Source organism: Clytia hemisphaerica, unplaced genomic scaffold (assembly GCF_902728285.1).
Source record: "Clytia hemisphaerica strain Z4C2 unplaced genomic scaffold, Clytia hemisphaerica genome assembly, whole genome shotgun sequence".
Lineage (NCBI taxonomy): Eukaryota > Metazoa > Cnidaria > Hydrozoa > Leptothecata > Clytiidae > Clytia > Clytia hemisphaerica.
This window is the reverse complement of record NW_027104271.1, coordinates 704,766-717,648: the sequence shown is the minus strand read 5'-3', so window position 1 is coordinate 717,648 and position 12,883 is coordinate 704,766. Positions and strand designations below refer to the sequence as shown.

Here is a 12,883-nt window from a genome sequence, read left to right as displayed (position 1 = left end):
TTATTTACTCAAATAATTGTCTCTTTCGGAAACAACAAAAACAAAAGAGAGAATTTAGCTGATGTTTATTCTCACCTCTATTGAATAGTAATATTTTTGACACATTTCACTGATTACTCAAATAAACAGCAATCCACTCGTTAAAAATTTCAAATTGATGTAGAAAAAAACGAAATTTTAACACACCATACTACTTTTAACGAAGTTAAAGTCACACATAGCATTTAGATATCGACTTCATTCTTTTTATGAGATTCCCAAAAGATCAAACTTAAAAAGTGTCTTAGGATTTTATTTCTAACCGAGTTGTTTTTCCTCAATTTACAGATAACTGAAAAAAATCACATTTAAATTTACTTTTTTATCGATATTTTTACAGAATTTAGGATTTAAAGAGTTAAAGTCAATTCCAAAAAAAATCCCAAGAGACTTTTTTAGTTCGATCTATTGGGAAATTTTTATCGAAATTATTTTTTCAAAATTAAAAAGCTATGAGTGACTTTCTTTAACTTCGTAAAGTAGGTCAGGTTAAAATTCTTAAGATCTTAATTATATCCTGCCCAGTTTTTTGAATTCAGCTAAAACTTTTACCATTAGAAAGAGAATGTCATTGACTTTCAGAAAATATATATCGATATATAAAAATTTGTTGTTCTAAAGATATGATCATTTAAAGAGAATGTGTCAAGAAAGGTGAGCACATACCTTAATGTTAGATAAAACTACAAAGTTAATAGCGTCCCGGGTCTCACAAGTCATAATTAATTCAATTTGTACGAAATTCAATGTCATATTCCATTTCGAAACGATTGAAAAGCCGTAAAAGTTACATTTCTGTTAAACGTAAGCGTCTAGTTCACATCATCTCCATAATCGTCACTAAAATTCCACTATTGAAAACAAGTTGTAAAAAGCCATTGCTTTGCATTATCCAGATAGTAATTGCCTGATTTTTTTTGTTTGAAGCAGACAATAATTTTCTGCCTTGAAACCATTTGCCAATCTGTTTTCCAGTAACTGCATATGATTTCTTTCGTTTTAACATAATTTTCTGCCCTGAAGCCATTTGCCAATCAGAAGATCATTTGATGAGGGTTAACCGGTCCTCTTGCTGCGCATTGCACGTGTAAGTTGGTAAATGGGAAAATCTTAAATAAAACCAAACCATCATTAAAGATATAGTTTCCAAATTGACCAAGAAGTCGATCCAGATAGTAATTGCCTGATTTCATTTGTTTGAAGCAGACAATAATTTTCTGCCTTGAAACCATTTGCCAATCTGTTTTCCAGTAACTGCATATGATTTCTTTCGTTTTAACATAATTTTCTGCCCTGAAGCCATTTGCCAATCAGAAGATCATTTGATGAGGGTTGCCCGGTCCTCTTGCTGCGCATTGCACGTGTAAGTTGGTAAATGGGAAAATCTTAAATAAAACCAAACCATCATTAAAGATATAGTTTCCAAATTGACCAAGAAGTCGATCGTCTTGTAAAAAGCCATTGCTTTGCATTATGTATCCAGACAGTAGCTTATACTTACATGGTGGTCGGCTCTGAAACCATTTGCTATATTCCCCTCCAACATTTGCCGTTGGTTACGCTCATGATTCTGTTTTCCAGTAATTGCCTTTGGTTCCTTTCGTTTAAAGACAATATTTTTCTCGTCTTTTCATACCAAACTAAATATTTTCAGCAAAGATTTTTGAAGAAATTGATATGATAAGTAAATTCATTTTAATCGTTTTGATATTGAAGAGAACTAATTTGGAAAATTAACGTAAATAAAGTAAAAAATATTGTAAAATGCAAAAAGTTAATCAGTTAATTAGAATTTAAAAAGAGTGATTGTTTCCGAAGAAATTAATCATAAAAAAATAAAATAATAAAGTAATTTGTTTTAAGTTTATGCAATATTTATTTTAATGATGGAACTCACATCCTGCTCGGCCGTTAGCTGGCGTATGTGGTTCTCAGCGTGTATAAGTTCGCCTCTGAGTTGATTGATCAACAACTAAAACAACACAAGATAAAGGCAAAAGTAAAATGAACACGAACTTGATTGATGTGTAACTAGCAAGAAACAATAATAATACTTGCCTTGCAGCAACAAGTTAGTAGCCTGCTAATAAAGCCTTAAAAAGGAAAGATTTGCAATTTTGATTCAATATAAGGAATATTGGAAAACTCACTTGAGGGTCTTCATCAACATTTCTTGCAGCCATTTTAGCAATGTAAGGAATATTAAGTAAGGCAGTAAGGAAACAATGTAAAATGTAAAAAGTTAATCAATTAATGGAAATTATAAAGATAAATAAAAGATAAAATATCGACAAAATATCTAATCATTTCAGGTTGAGACATGCATTCACCTAAGTAATAAATCGATAACGTCAAGGACTAAAAGTGACGCTCTTTTTTTAAGAATCAGCAAACTGTCTTTAAGTCTCGACATTTTGTGTACTATGGCATCGTTTTTTCAAATTGTATTATATTTTAAGATTTTCGAGATTTTAGAAATAGTCTATAGTCTATACATGGACCTTTTCTGAAACAAGATTCGACTCTTTTTCAAATCTGAAAAAATAGGATTATTACCTGAGAGGTGAAGTTTTATATAGCATTGATCTTGCTAATTCTGCAGCTCCTCCTATAGTTGCAAGGTCTCCTGGTAAATAGACATAATTAAGTAAACTGTAAGATTTGGGATTCTTTTTTTCAAATTTTGATAAAATAGAATTAACTGATAGAAGTAAAGTTATATATAGCTCTGATCCTGCCAATTCTGCAGCTCCTGCTGCAGTTGCAGGTGCTCCCTGTAAATGAAAGGGGAACTAAACATTTTTTGAAAATACCGAAATCACATCACATACTTCCAAGGAATGACCTCTGAAAATATTTTTCTCTAAAAACTTCTCTTTTAAAAGATATAGCTCTTTATGTTTACAGAAAATCTAATCTTTTAAAGCAATGCGTATTTTGTTAGGGGAATAGGTCGAGCCATCTGTTTGACGTAAACACGTTCAGAAAGTAATTGGAAAAGCTCTTACTTTTAGTTGATAGAGAACTTTAACTTTTTTAGTGTAGCCATAACTTTTTATCCACAAATGGTTTAACCAAGAGACAGAATTTATTAAAAAGCCATTTTTAAGTGGAGTAAAACTGTGTTTGAACTATCGAAACAAGTGAGTGAAAAGGATTTTAGAGTCGATTGAAAAAATTGAACTTTTTTTTTGGAATAAGCTGACAACCCCAAATTTAGTCCACGTAAAACTGAATCCTTCCTGAAATCAAAAATGATTTTACTATCTTCCTACTATTTCTTGTTCACGAAATATCAAGCTTTAAAGTTGATGAACATACAAAAAATTCATAGAAAATATGAACGATATGACGTCACAAACATGTGTAGAGTGGGGGTTCATTTTAAACAAATTATACTTTTTTTAAAGAAGGTTTTATACAAAATAGGAAAAGGATTAAGAGTGGAAATTATATTTTTTCGAACTTAGACTGTGTGTAGTTCTTGGAGACAAAAAAAGCATGTAAGATATTGGATTCTTTTTTTCAAATTTAAATAAAATGGGTTTATTACCTGGTATAAATGTAGATTTATGTGGCATTGATCCTGCCAATGCTGCAGCTCTTTATGCAGTTGCAAGTTCTCCTGGTAAATAGACATAATTAAGTAAACTGTAAGATATTGGATTCTTTTTTTCAAATTTAAATAAAATGGGATTATTACCTGATATAAATGTAGATTTATGTGGCATTGATCCTGCCAATGCTGCAGCTCTTTATGCAGTTGCAAGTTCTCCCTGGTAAATAGACATAATTAAGTAAACTGTAAGATTTTGGATTCTTTTTTTCAACTTTAAATAAAATAGAATTACCTGATAGAGGTGAAGTTTTATATAGCACTGATCCTGCCAATTCTGCAGCTCCTGCTGCAGCTGCATGATCTCCTGGTAAATAGACATAATTAAGTGAACTGTAAGATTTGGAATTTTTTTTCAAATTTGGATGAAATAGAATTACCTGATAGAGGTGAAGTTTTATATAGCACTGATCCTGCCAATTCTGCAGCTCCTGCTGCAACTGCATGATCTCCTGGTAAATACACATAATTAAGTAAACTGTATGATTTGGAATTTTTTTTCAAATTTGGATGAAATAGAATTACCTGATAGAGGTGAAGTTTTATATAGCACTGATCCTGCCAATTCTGCAGCTCCTGCTGCAGCTGCATGATCTCCTGGTAAATAGACATAATTAAGTAAACTGTAAGATCTGGAATTTTTTTTCAAATTTGAATGAAATAGAATTACCTGATAGAGGTGAAGTTTTATATAGCACTGATCCTGCCAATTCTGCAGCTCCTGCTGCAGCTGCATGATCTCCTGGTAAATAGACATAATAAAGTAAACTGTAAGATTTAGGATTTTTTTCAAATTTGGATGAAATAGAATTAACTGATAGAAGTAAAGTTATATATAGCTCTGATCCTGCCAATTCTGCAGCTCCAGCTGCAGTTGCAAGTTCTCCTGGTAAATTGACATAGCTAACTTTAAGATGAAAAAAAGTGGTTAGTGGCGGAGCGATTTTCAATTACATAGTCTTAAAATTGAGGGGGGGTTTAGAGAAAGATAAACTGATATTAAGGTTATTTCCGGTTAGGAAAAGTTCCAACTACTGCCCTATTATCGTGAAAGAGCTTTATAAAGCTCCGGATGGCTGGATTTTGTAGCGGAAAGTTTAATAAGAAATGGCCAAAAAGGCTGTTAAGGTTTTTTAAATGAATTGCGACTTTTTACACGATAAAATCAAGATGGAACCCTTGTTGCCGTTGCCATGTTTACCAGGGTGTCGAAGTTGATTCAGCCTGTCCAGTTGCAGTGTATGCACTTCGTAGCATATAGGTCATAAAAAGGGGGATTATTATAATGTGATATTGCGGTAACTTTTTTCTCCAAAAATTGCGAAATGACCCCCCTACAATTAAGCACCAAAAGAGTATATTACTAGGTTCTAGGTATAAAACAAAAACTGTATAAAGTTCATTGTGCTTTTGTAGCGTGTCTTGCCCGTGTCATAAGAAAAAATACTTACACTTACCATACTTCGTATAAAAAATCCTGGTCCGGAAGCCTTTTGTAACTTTTTGTTTACTTTTTTCTTTGTTAATAACGATATAAAAATCAATTTGCTCAGATTTTGATCACATTATCAAATACTCCTCAACGTAAGTCCAAGTTCGCAACAATAGAAAGAAACAAGAGGGTCTTGAAGGGTCTTGTTTCTTATACGGACCATGTTCTTACCAATTTCGCGTGATTGAAATTATTGGCTGCTTGCTCTGCCGCTATCCTCTGTGCGTCCTACAGGAAAAGAATAATGAAATAACTTTTTAGTCTCTAGCCGAAGCTCCCCAATTGATAAGGTATGTACAGACTTGAAATTATTGTGTACCAAATGATCTTTTTAAATAATTTCAGTTGTTACAAACTGGAAACCTAGGTGATGCAAGTAGCAAGCAAAATAAAATTTTGCGAGCACCATAAGTGAACGGATTTTCCATATAATAGAATTTTTGACCATGTACTTTAGTAACGGGGTAATGGAATAAAATTATCTCACATCTCTTTTTCTTCGCAATCTGAATATCTCTCCCCTCATGTCATTTATTAATTGAAGTTCTCCGATTACGTTCTATAATAAATCAAACAAAAGAATAAAATGGAAACAGTTCTATATTACATACCGAATACATATACTCGAAAGCCTGATAAAGCTAAACGAATACACAGTTAAGTTTGCTAAAATTATCGATACTCCATGGTTTTAAAGCTATAAAACTAAATTTGGCTTTCAAATCTTTTCAAAAGCAAAATCCATTGAAAATAGCTTGGATAGGTTATAAAAGAAGCTAATGTACCCTGTAAGGCATAAGCTTTTTCAGACAAGTTGAAAAAAATTCTAAAAATATTCACCAAATATGTTCTCCATTGCCAGCCATTGTAACACACTAAACTAAAAGTAAAAGACAATTATTTTCTAATTCGTACACTCAAACGAAAATAACCTTATTTATTATTTTACTTCTTCTTCTTATCACTTTATATACCTAGTATATAAAACATAGTATGGTCGTCTAGATAACAAGAGTGCGAAAAGAAATGTCTTACAAATCCTATTTGTAAACATACATAAACTAACGTAATATAAACACCAAATTATCCAAATAATAAAGTAAATGTTATAGAGCTACATAAAAGGGCGGGTGGGTGGGAAAATAAGAAATCTATCGACGTGTGATTACTCTCGATATTCTTTCCGCCCTTATACTAAGTATCACGTGACAAGGAAGCGCCGAAGGAACAAAAATAAATTCATTTATTTTCTAATTCGTACACTCAAACGAAAATAACCTTATTTATTATTTTACTTCTTCTTCTTATCACTTTATATACCTAGTATATAAAACATAGTATGGTCGTCTAGATAACCTGTAACTTGTCACAGAGAGAAAGAGGTATGTATCAGAGGCCTAGCCCTAGAGAAACCTTCAAAAGACTATTTATATCTTCTTGAACATATCCGTTCTTTACACCAGCGGTTTTCCACCTCCCATGCTTCTGGAAAAGTCTATCATTAACTCCCCGGTTAGCGGCTTCCGTAGCTCCGCCCCTCCTTAGGCTGTGGAGTCCAAAAAGTTTTAAGTCAAGACCAATTCTCTTGATATAAAGCAAAACAGCGGACCTGGCCGTTGAGTAACAAATGGGTTTGTTCTTATTTCTCAGTTTATGAATGCCCTTTTTCTTAAAGAAAGAAGTGGCACGGAATAGGTACTCATTATCGTTGGTTATGTTTGCATTCTTAGTAAATCTAAGCAGTGTCTTAACAGGACAAAAGGGGGAATCTAATTTGGCAATATAGACCCAAGCCCCTTCACGATGTTGGTCTGTTTTTGACTTTTCTATGAATAGTTTCATATACGTCTCAAAGACTAGAATGTCCCCAAAGATTAAATTTGAAACCTCATCATAACGTAGAAATCCAGCATACGATAAGATGATAATGGTAAAATTCCTCAAATCAAGCAGGTTAGCCTGGTCCCCATTAATCAATTGAAAGATCTTACGAATGTGATCTGAAGTGATTGGTTCTTTTTTCGAACTTTTTCTGTGGCAGATTCTTTTTGCAGCTTCGAGGATGTATTCGGCTAGCGTAGAAGATGTTGGATCTGGCTTCGAAGCCACATTGTGGAAATGTTTCACGGCGTAGAATACAGATTCTATAACGTGGAAAGATTCGCCAAGCTGGATAAGGCTGATGATATATAGAACGAAGTGAAAGTCTTTGGCTGGAAAAGGCTGGACCTCTTCGAATGTCGCACACCATCTTTCCCATTTTTTGAAGTAGCAGCTATATTTGTTAATTGTACTCTCTGCACGAGCTTTCGTCAGGATATCTCCGATTCCGGTAGCGAGCTCTTTAAGCTGTGGATCATCAACACGAGAAGACAGGTCTTGGGCGACTTGTGCTAAAGGTATAAGTGAAATGCAAGAGCAAATTACTATTTTGTCGTAAATATGAGGCATTTTTGACTTTATGCTACGGCAGCCAAGCTGCCATAGCGACCTAGTCGCTAAACTCTGGCCTCAGTTGATACCGCTAATCAACCCCTGCCTCACCCTTCTTTTTGGGTGTAGAAAATATATTTCAAAATTAATATAGCCTTGGTTGATACCACTAATCAACCTCTGCCTCACCCTTCTTCTGGGTGCAGAAATACATGTTAAAATTAAAACGGCCTCAGTTGATACCACTAATCAACCCCTGCCTCACCCTTTTCCTTGGGTGTAGAAATACATGTTAAAATTAATTCAGCTTCTTTCTATAAGGTGATAAGGACTATCCTTCTGAATCAACTAATAACCTCTAAGGCTATGATACGTCCTCTATATCGTGGAGAACCGAGTAAAGAGTATTTGTACCTCCCAAGGCGTAACAAGTTCGACGTGTCTTCGAAAATAACGTAATCCTTGACAAAATATGAAAATTCATCCCCTTCTCTTAGAAGGGGCCAAAAAGAAGACGCTGTCCAAAAAGGTATGACGAGCACCCCTTTAATTCCTGGTTGGCTTTTTAAAAGGCGTAAGACTTGAGGAATCTGACTGACAGGAGGAACTAATAAATTTCGCTCTAAGCGCCAGTCTTGAGTGAAGGCGTCAACAGCCTCTGTACCGGGCACAACATACTTGGAATTAAACCTCTCGCATTTTGCATTGTCAAAATTAGCGAATTTGTCGACTGTAAAGTTACCCCAACGATGTTCGAGAAAGTGCAAAATTTCCTCTGTGATTTCCCAGTCGTCTGGATCTATTATTTTAGAAACTCTGTCCGCTACTCGATTCTCGTCCCTAGGAACCCAATTCACTTCCAAATTTATATTAAAGTTACGAGACAATTCGTAGATTCTTAGTGCTAATTCTTGTAAATGGGGCTTATTGCTACCACCTGAAGAAACATACATGGCTGCTCTATTATCTGTCATCCAAGATATGTAAGAGTTACTTAACTTATGGCAAAATGAATCCAATCCGAATCTGATCGCTTCGAGTTCCCTCCAAGTTGAACTTCTATCAATTTCCTCTACATCAAACATTTTGTTACACACATTTAAAATCGAATTCTCTTTTAATACATCTCCTATCCCACTGCTACTTGCGTCAGAATAGATAGTATACTTCACTTGGGACTTTAACACGCTTTTGTTTTTTAATACATTTACATTGTCTCTCCAAAAAAGAATTTCTCTGAGCGTCTGGATAATTGAAAATGTTAAACTTCCCATCCCATGAGACAGCTTCATCAATGGCTTTGTATAAAGATCTAGTTTTTAATTTGATAATGTTTGACAAAACAAATTTCATTATGGTCGTCTAGATAGCAAGAGTGCGAAAAGAAATGTCTTACAAATCCTATTTGTAAACATACATAAACTAACGTAATATAAACACCAAATTATCAAAATAATAAAGTAAATGTTATAGAGCTACATAAAAGGGCGGGTGGGTGGGAAAATAAGAAATCTATCGACGTGTGATTACTCTCGATATTCTTTCCGCCCTTATACTAAGTATCACGTGACAAAGAAGCGCCGAAGGAACAAAAATAAATTCATAAATTTTGAAAAATGTTTTAAAACATGTACACCTGATAACGAGAATCCATGCACGACGGGTTAGCTCTTCTCTTCACTAAACCTGGCAAACGACAATTTGACAACTTTCACGGGGTCTAATTTTCAAAATCCTGCGAAACTAAAAGGATCAAAAAAAATTGAAAAAATATATGGAATATAATAAGATAACTGTCAACTTTGTGAAGCAATTGTTCATTAAAAGTGCACTGCCACTTAAAAACGAGTCTAAAAAGGAACTATAAAATAAAACACAAAGAGCACTTACAACCAAAAACGATCCAAAAGTTAAAACACCATGACCAAAAAATACTTACCACCGATGGCTGAAAAAATTTCAATATCCCTCAGGGGAATGTAGTTTGGATGAATTTGTCTTTTCTGCAGTCGAGTCACAAGTCAAACTAATTCAATTAGTGATTTGTACGAAACTCAATGTCATATTTCATTTCGAAATGATTGAAAACCCGTAAAAGTTACCTTTCTTTTAAACGTAAGCGTCTAGTTCACATTTCATCTCGATAATCGTCACGTTTAATTTTCACTATTGAAAACAAGTTGTAAAAAGCCATTGCTTTGCATTATCCAGATAGTGATTGCCTATGATTTCTTTTGTTTCAAGCAGGCAATAATTTTCTGCCATTCTGCCTTGCCGCACATTGCACATGTAAGTTGGTAAATGGGAAAATAGCTTTGAAATAAAACTAAACCATCATTAAAGATATAGTTTCCAAATTGACCAAGAAGTCGATCGTCTTGTAAAAAGCCATTGCTTTGCATTATGTATCCAGACAGTAGCTTAAACTAGATGGTCGGCTCTGAAACCGTTTGCAATATTCCCCTCCAACATTTGCCGGTGGTTACGCTCATGAATCTGTTTTCCAGTAATTGCCTTTGGTTCCTTTCGTTTGAAGACATTAATATTCTCGTCGTTTTATACCAAACAAAAGATTTTAAGCAAGATTTTTTCAAGAAATTGTTATAAGTGAATTCATTTAAATCGTTTTAATCTTGATTAGTTCTTGATTAGACCTTGAATTAGTTCTCTAATTTAGAAAATTAACGTAAAAAAAGTAAAAAACATCTTAAAATGTAAAAATTTAATCAATTAATTAAAATTTAGAAAGAGTGATGTTAATGTTATCAAATAATTTAATCACCAAAAAATTCCGTTACATTGAGCTCGAATCGTTTCAACTTTTATTCATATAAATTTTAATAGAAAAAAAGCAAGCAATATTTCGCTCTTTTTCAGATCTTTTTTATTGACTTCTTTTCAGACTAGTTGCAAGTTCTCCTGGTAAATAGACTCAATTAAGTAAATTAAGATTTGATATCCTTTTTCAAATTTAGATAAAATAGGATTACCTGGTAGAGATGTAGATTAATATGACGCCAATTCACCAGCTCTTCTTGAAGCTTACCTTTTACGTTGTTGCTGTACAAAAGAATTTTCGATGAAGTTTGCCCCTGCTGCAGCTGCAGCTGCATGTTCTCCTGGTAAATAGACATAAGTAAAAAGAAGTGATTAGTGGCGGAGCATTTTCCAACCACAATATTATGCTCATGGTTGACATGTGGTATCACGGGAGGTTTCTTGGGAGGCATTGCTAGTCTCTGTTTTCTTTGAGTTCTTATTGGGACGAGGGCAGGGTTTCTTGCCTGCTGTGGGGGCCGAACCTCTCGTACTGGCGCTTAGAGTGGTCGTTGAAATGCATGTTGCGGACTTGAAGAGCGGATCATTGGCACGGCTAAGGTTAATCTTTTTTCTGTATTAAATAATTCTCTCATTAATCGTAAGATAAGTAAGCTAAATGAAAAGTGGTGATTTGCAAAGAAAGGCAAATTTGATATTGTTATCTTACCCTGGTACAAGTAACGATGAGGCTGAGCCCCATTCCGACAGGGTACCGACAGACCCTTAAAACCTGTCTCATGAAATATAAATGCTACGGCCTTAAAATTTTTAGGGTGCGTTCAGAAAGGGTATAGGGTCATGAAATATGCAAAATCCCGAAATCGATAAATTTTTCACAAAATCTCAAAACTTCATGTGACTCCCACTTTAATTCCAACTCGAAAATCCCTTATTGAAAATGAAAATTCGAGCTAGAAGCGAGTGGCGTCATAATTTGCACTTTTATTACGTCATAACTTAGTTAACTCGAATATTTCTAACTCTAAAATTGCTAATTCGAAGATTCTGGGCCTCCATTTAATATTTAATTGCACAATGGGTTTTTTCTCATTTGAGTGTTTTGCAACTAAAGAGTATACAAAGGACGAATTTGAAAAAGGACCAATTCAGACATCCACGTCTTACATGATAAAAAAGTACTTGTTGAGATTTTACAGAGCAGACAGATTGTAAATTTGACTGAAATTGCAAATCGGCCGTTTGAATTGTTCGATTTGGATAACGTTTGTTCATAAAATCTGATTTATCCAACAAACGAGACTAGTGTTTTCGATTCACCGACCGTAAGTCTAGATGGAACCTTTCGCAATAACTGAAGATTTCGGATTATTTTTTCAAATTTAAATAAAATTGATGTGGCACTGGTCCTGCCATTGCGCCAGCTCCTCTTACAGCTACATGATTTCCTGAAGAAGTGGTTAGTGGCGTAGCATTTTTCAATTGGAATATATAGGTCACGATGAAATCCCACAAGATGCACATGCTATGTTTATTTCAACCTTATCAAATGAAAGTAATTCAACATAACTAACGTCCTTCAACCAACGGATTAGAATAGGTGGATTAACTTCTCTCGTTGCTCCCAAGAGAGATCCATTGTCTTCTCATTGTTACAAGAAAAATCTGTAAATGACTCTGCGCACTCCTCGTTTAGTTTTTTCATTGTTTTTATAAGAACAATTTTCCAATTTATACAGTTTCGAAAACGAATTTGTCCTATGATTCGATCAATTTTGATGATTTTGCAAATATTTTAAATCCTGCACTTAAGTTTTAGCATCAACAAACGCTAGACCAGTTTTAATGTAAATTTTTAATCTTTTGTCAATGGCAATCTTCAGATAAGTGAAAATTAACGTATGGTCTATAACTAAGAAACTATCGATGGGTCACGAATGGGTTGCATACTGGTGAAAGAAGACTGTATTTAGAATTAGGAAAATAAATTTCAAATTATTTGGCTAATTTCTGCATTGGATAGAAAGGGCTAAAAAAGTGCATTTTCTTATTTAAAATGTACCACGTGATACGTAATGACCAATGAAAATGTTGAAAGTAATGATTTTTTACAACTTTTTTACAACTTATCAAGTTTTAATTGCTAGCAAACTCGTAAAAAAGTTTGATAACCTAACGAGGAGTGTTTTCTATGAGTTCTTAATCCACCTATTCTAATCCGTTGCTTCAACAATCTGATACAAATGATGATTTATGTGGCATTGATCCTGCCAATTCTGCAGCTCTTCTTGCAGTTGCAAGTTCTCCTGGTAAATATTAAACATAATTAAGTAAACTGTAAGATTTGGGATTCTTTTTTTCAAATTTAAATGAAATGGGATTTTTACCTGGTATAGGTGAAGGTTAATATGGCACTTATCCTGCCAATCCTGTAGCTCCTCTTGCAGTTGCAAGTTCTCCTGGTAAATAAAATGAGATTTTTACTACCTCGTACAAATGAAGATTTATATGGCATTGATTAGCCA

At 34.1% G+C, this 12,883-nt stretch overlaps 1 long non-coding RNA gene across 1 annotated transcript; it reads right to left on the bottom strand.

Moving 5' to 3' along the window:
- Nucleotides 1-4,148: 4,148 nt before the first annotated feature.
- LOC136816698 (uncharacterized) lies at nucleotides 4,149-6,196 on the bottom strand. Its single transcript, XR_010847968.1, has 4 exons — nucleotides 5,988-6,196; nucleotides 5,635-5,706; nucleotides 5,319-5,375; nucleotides 4,149-4,397 (listed from the first exon to the last, which is right to left on the bottom strand). It is a non-coding gene; the product is annotated as an uncharacterized lncRNA (long non-coding RNA).
- Nucleotides 6,197-12,883: the final 6,687 nt, after the last annotated feature.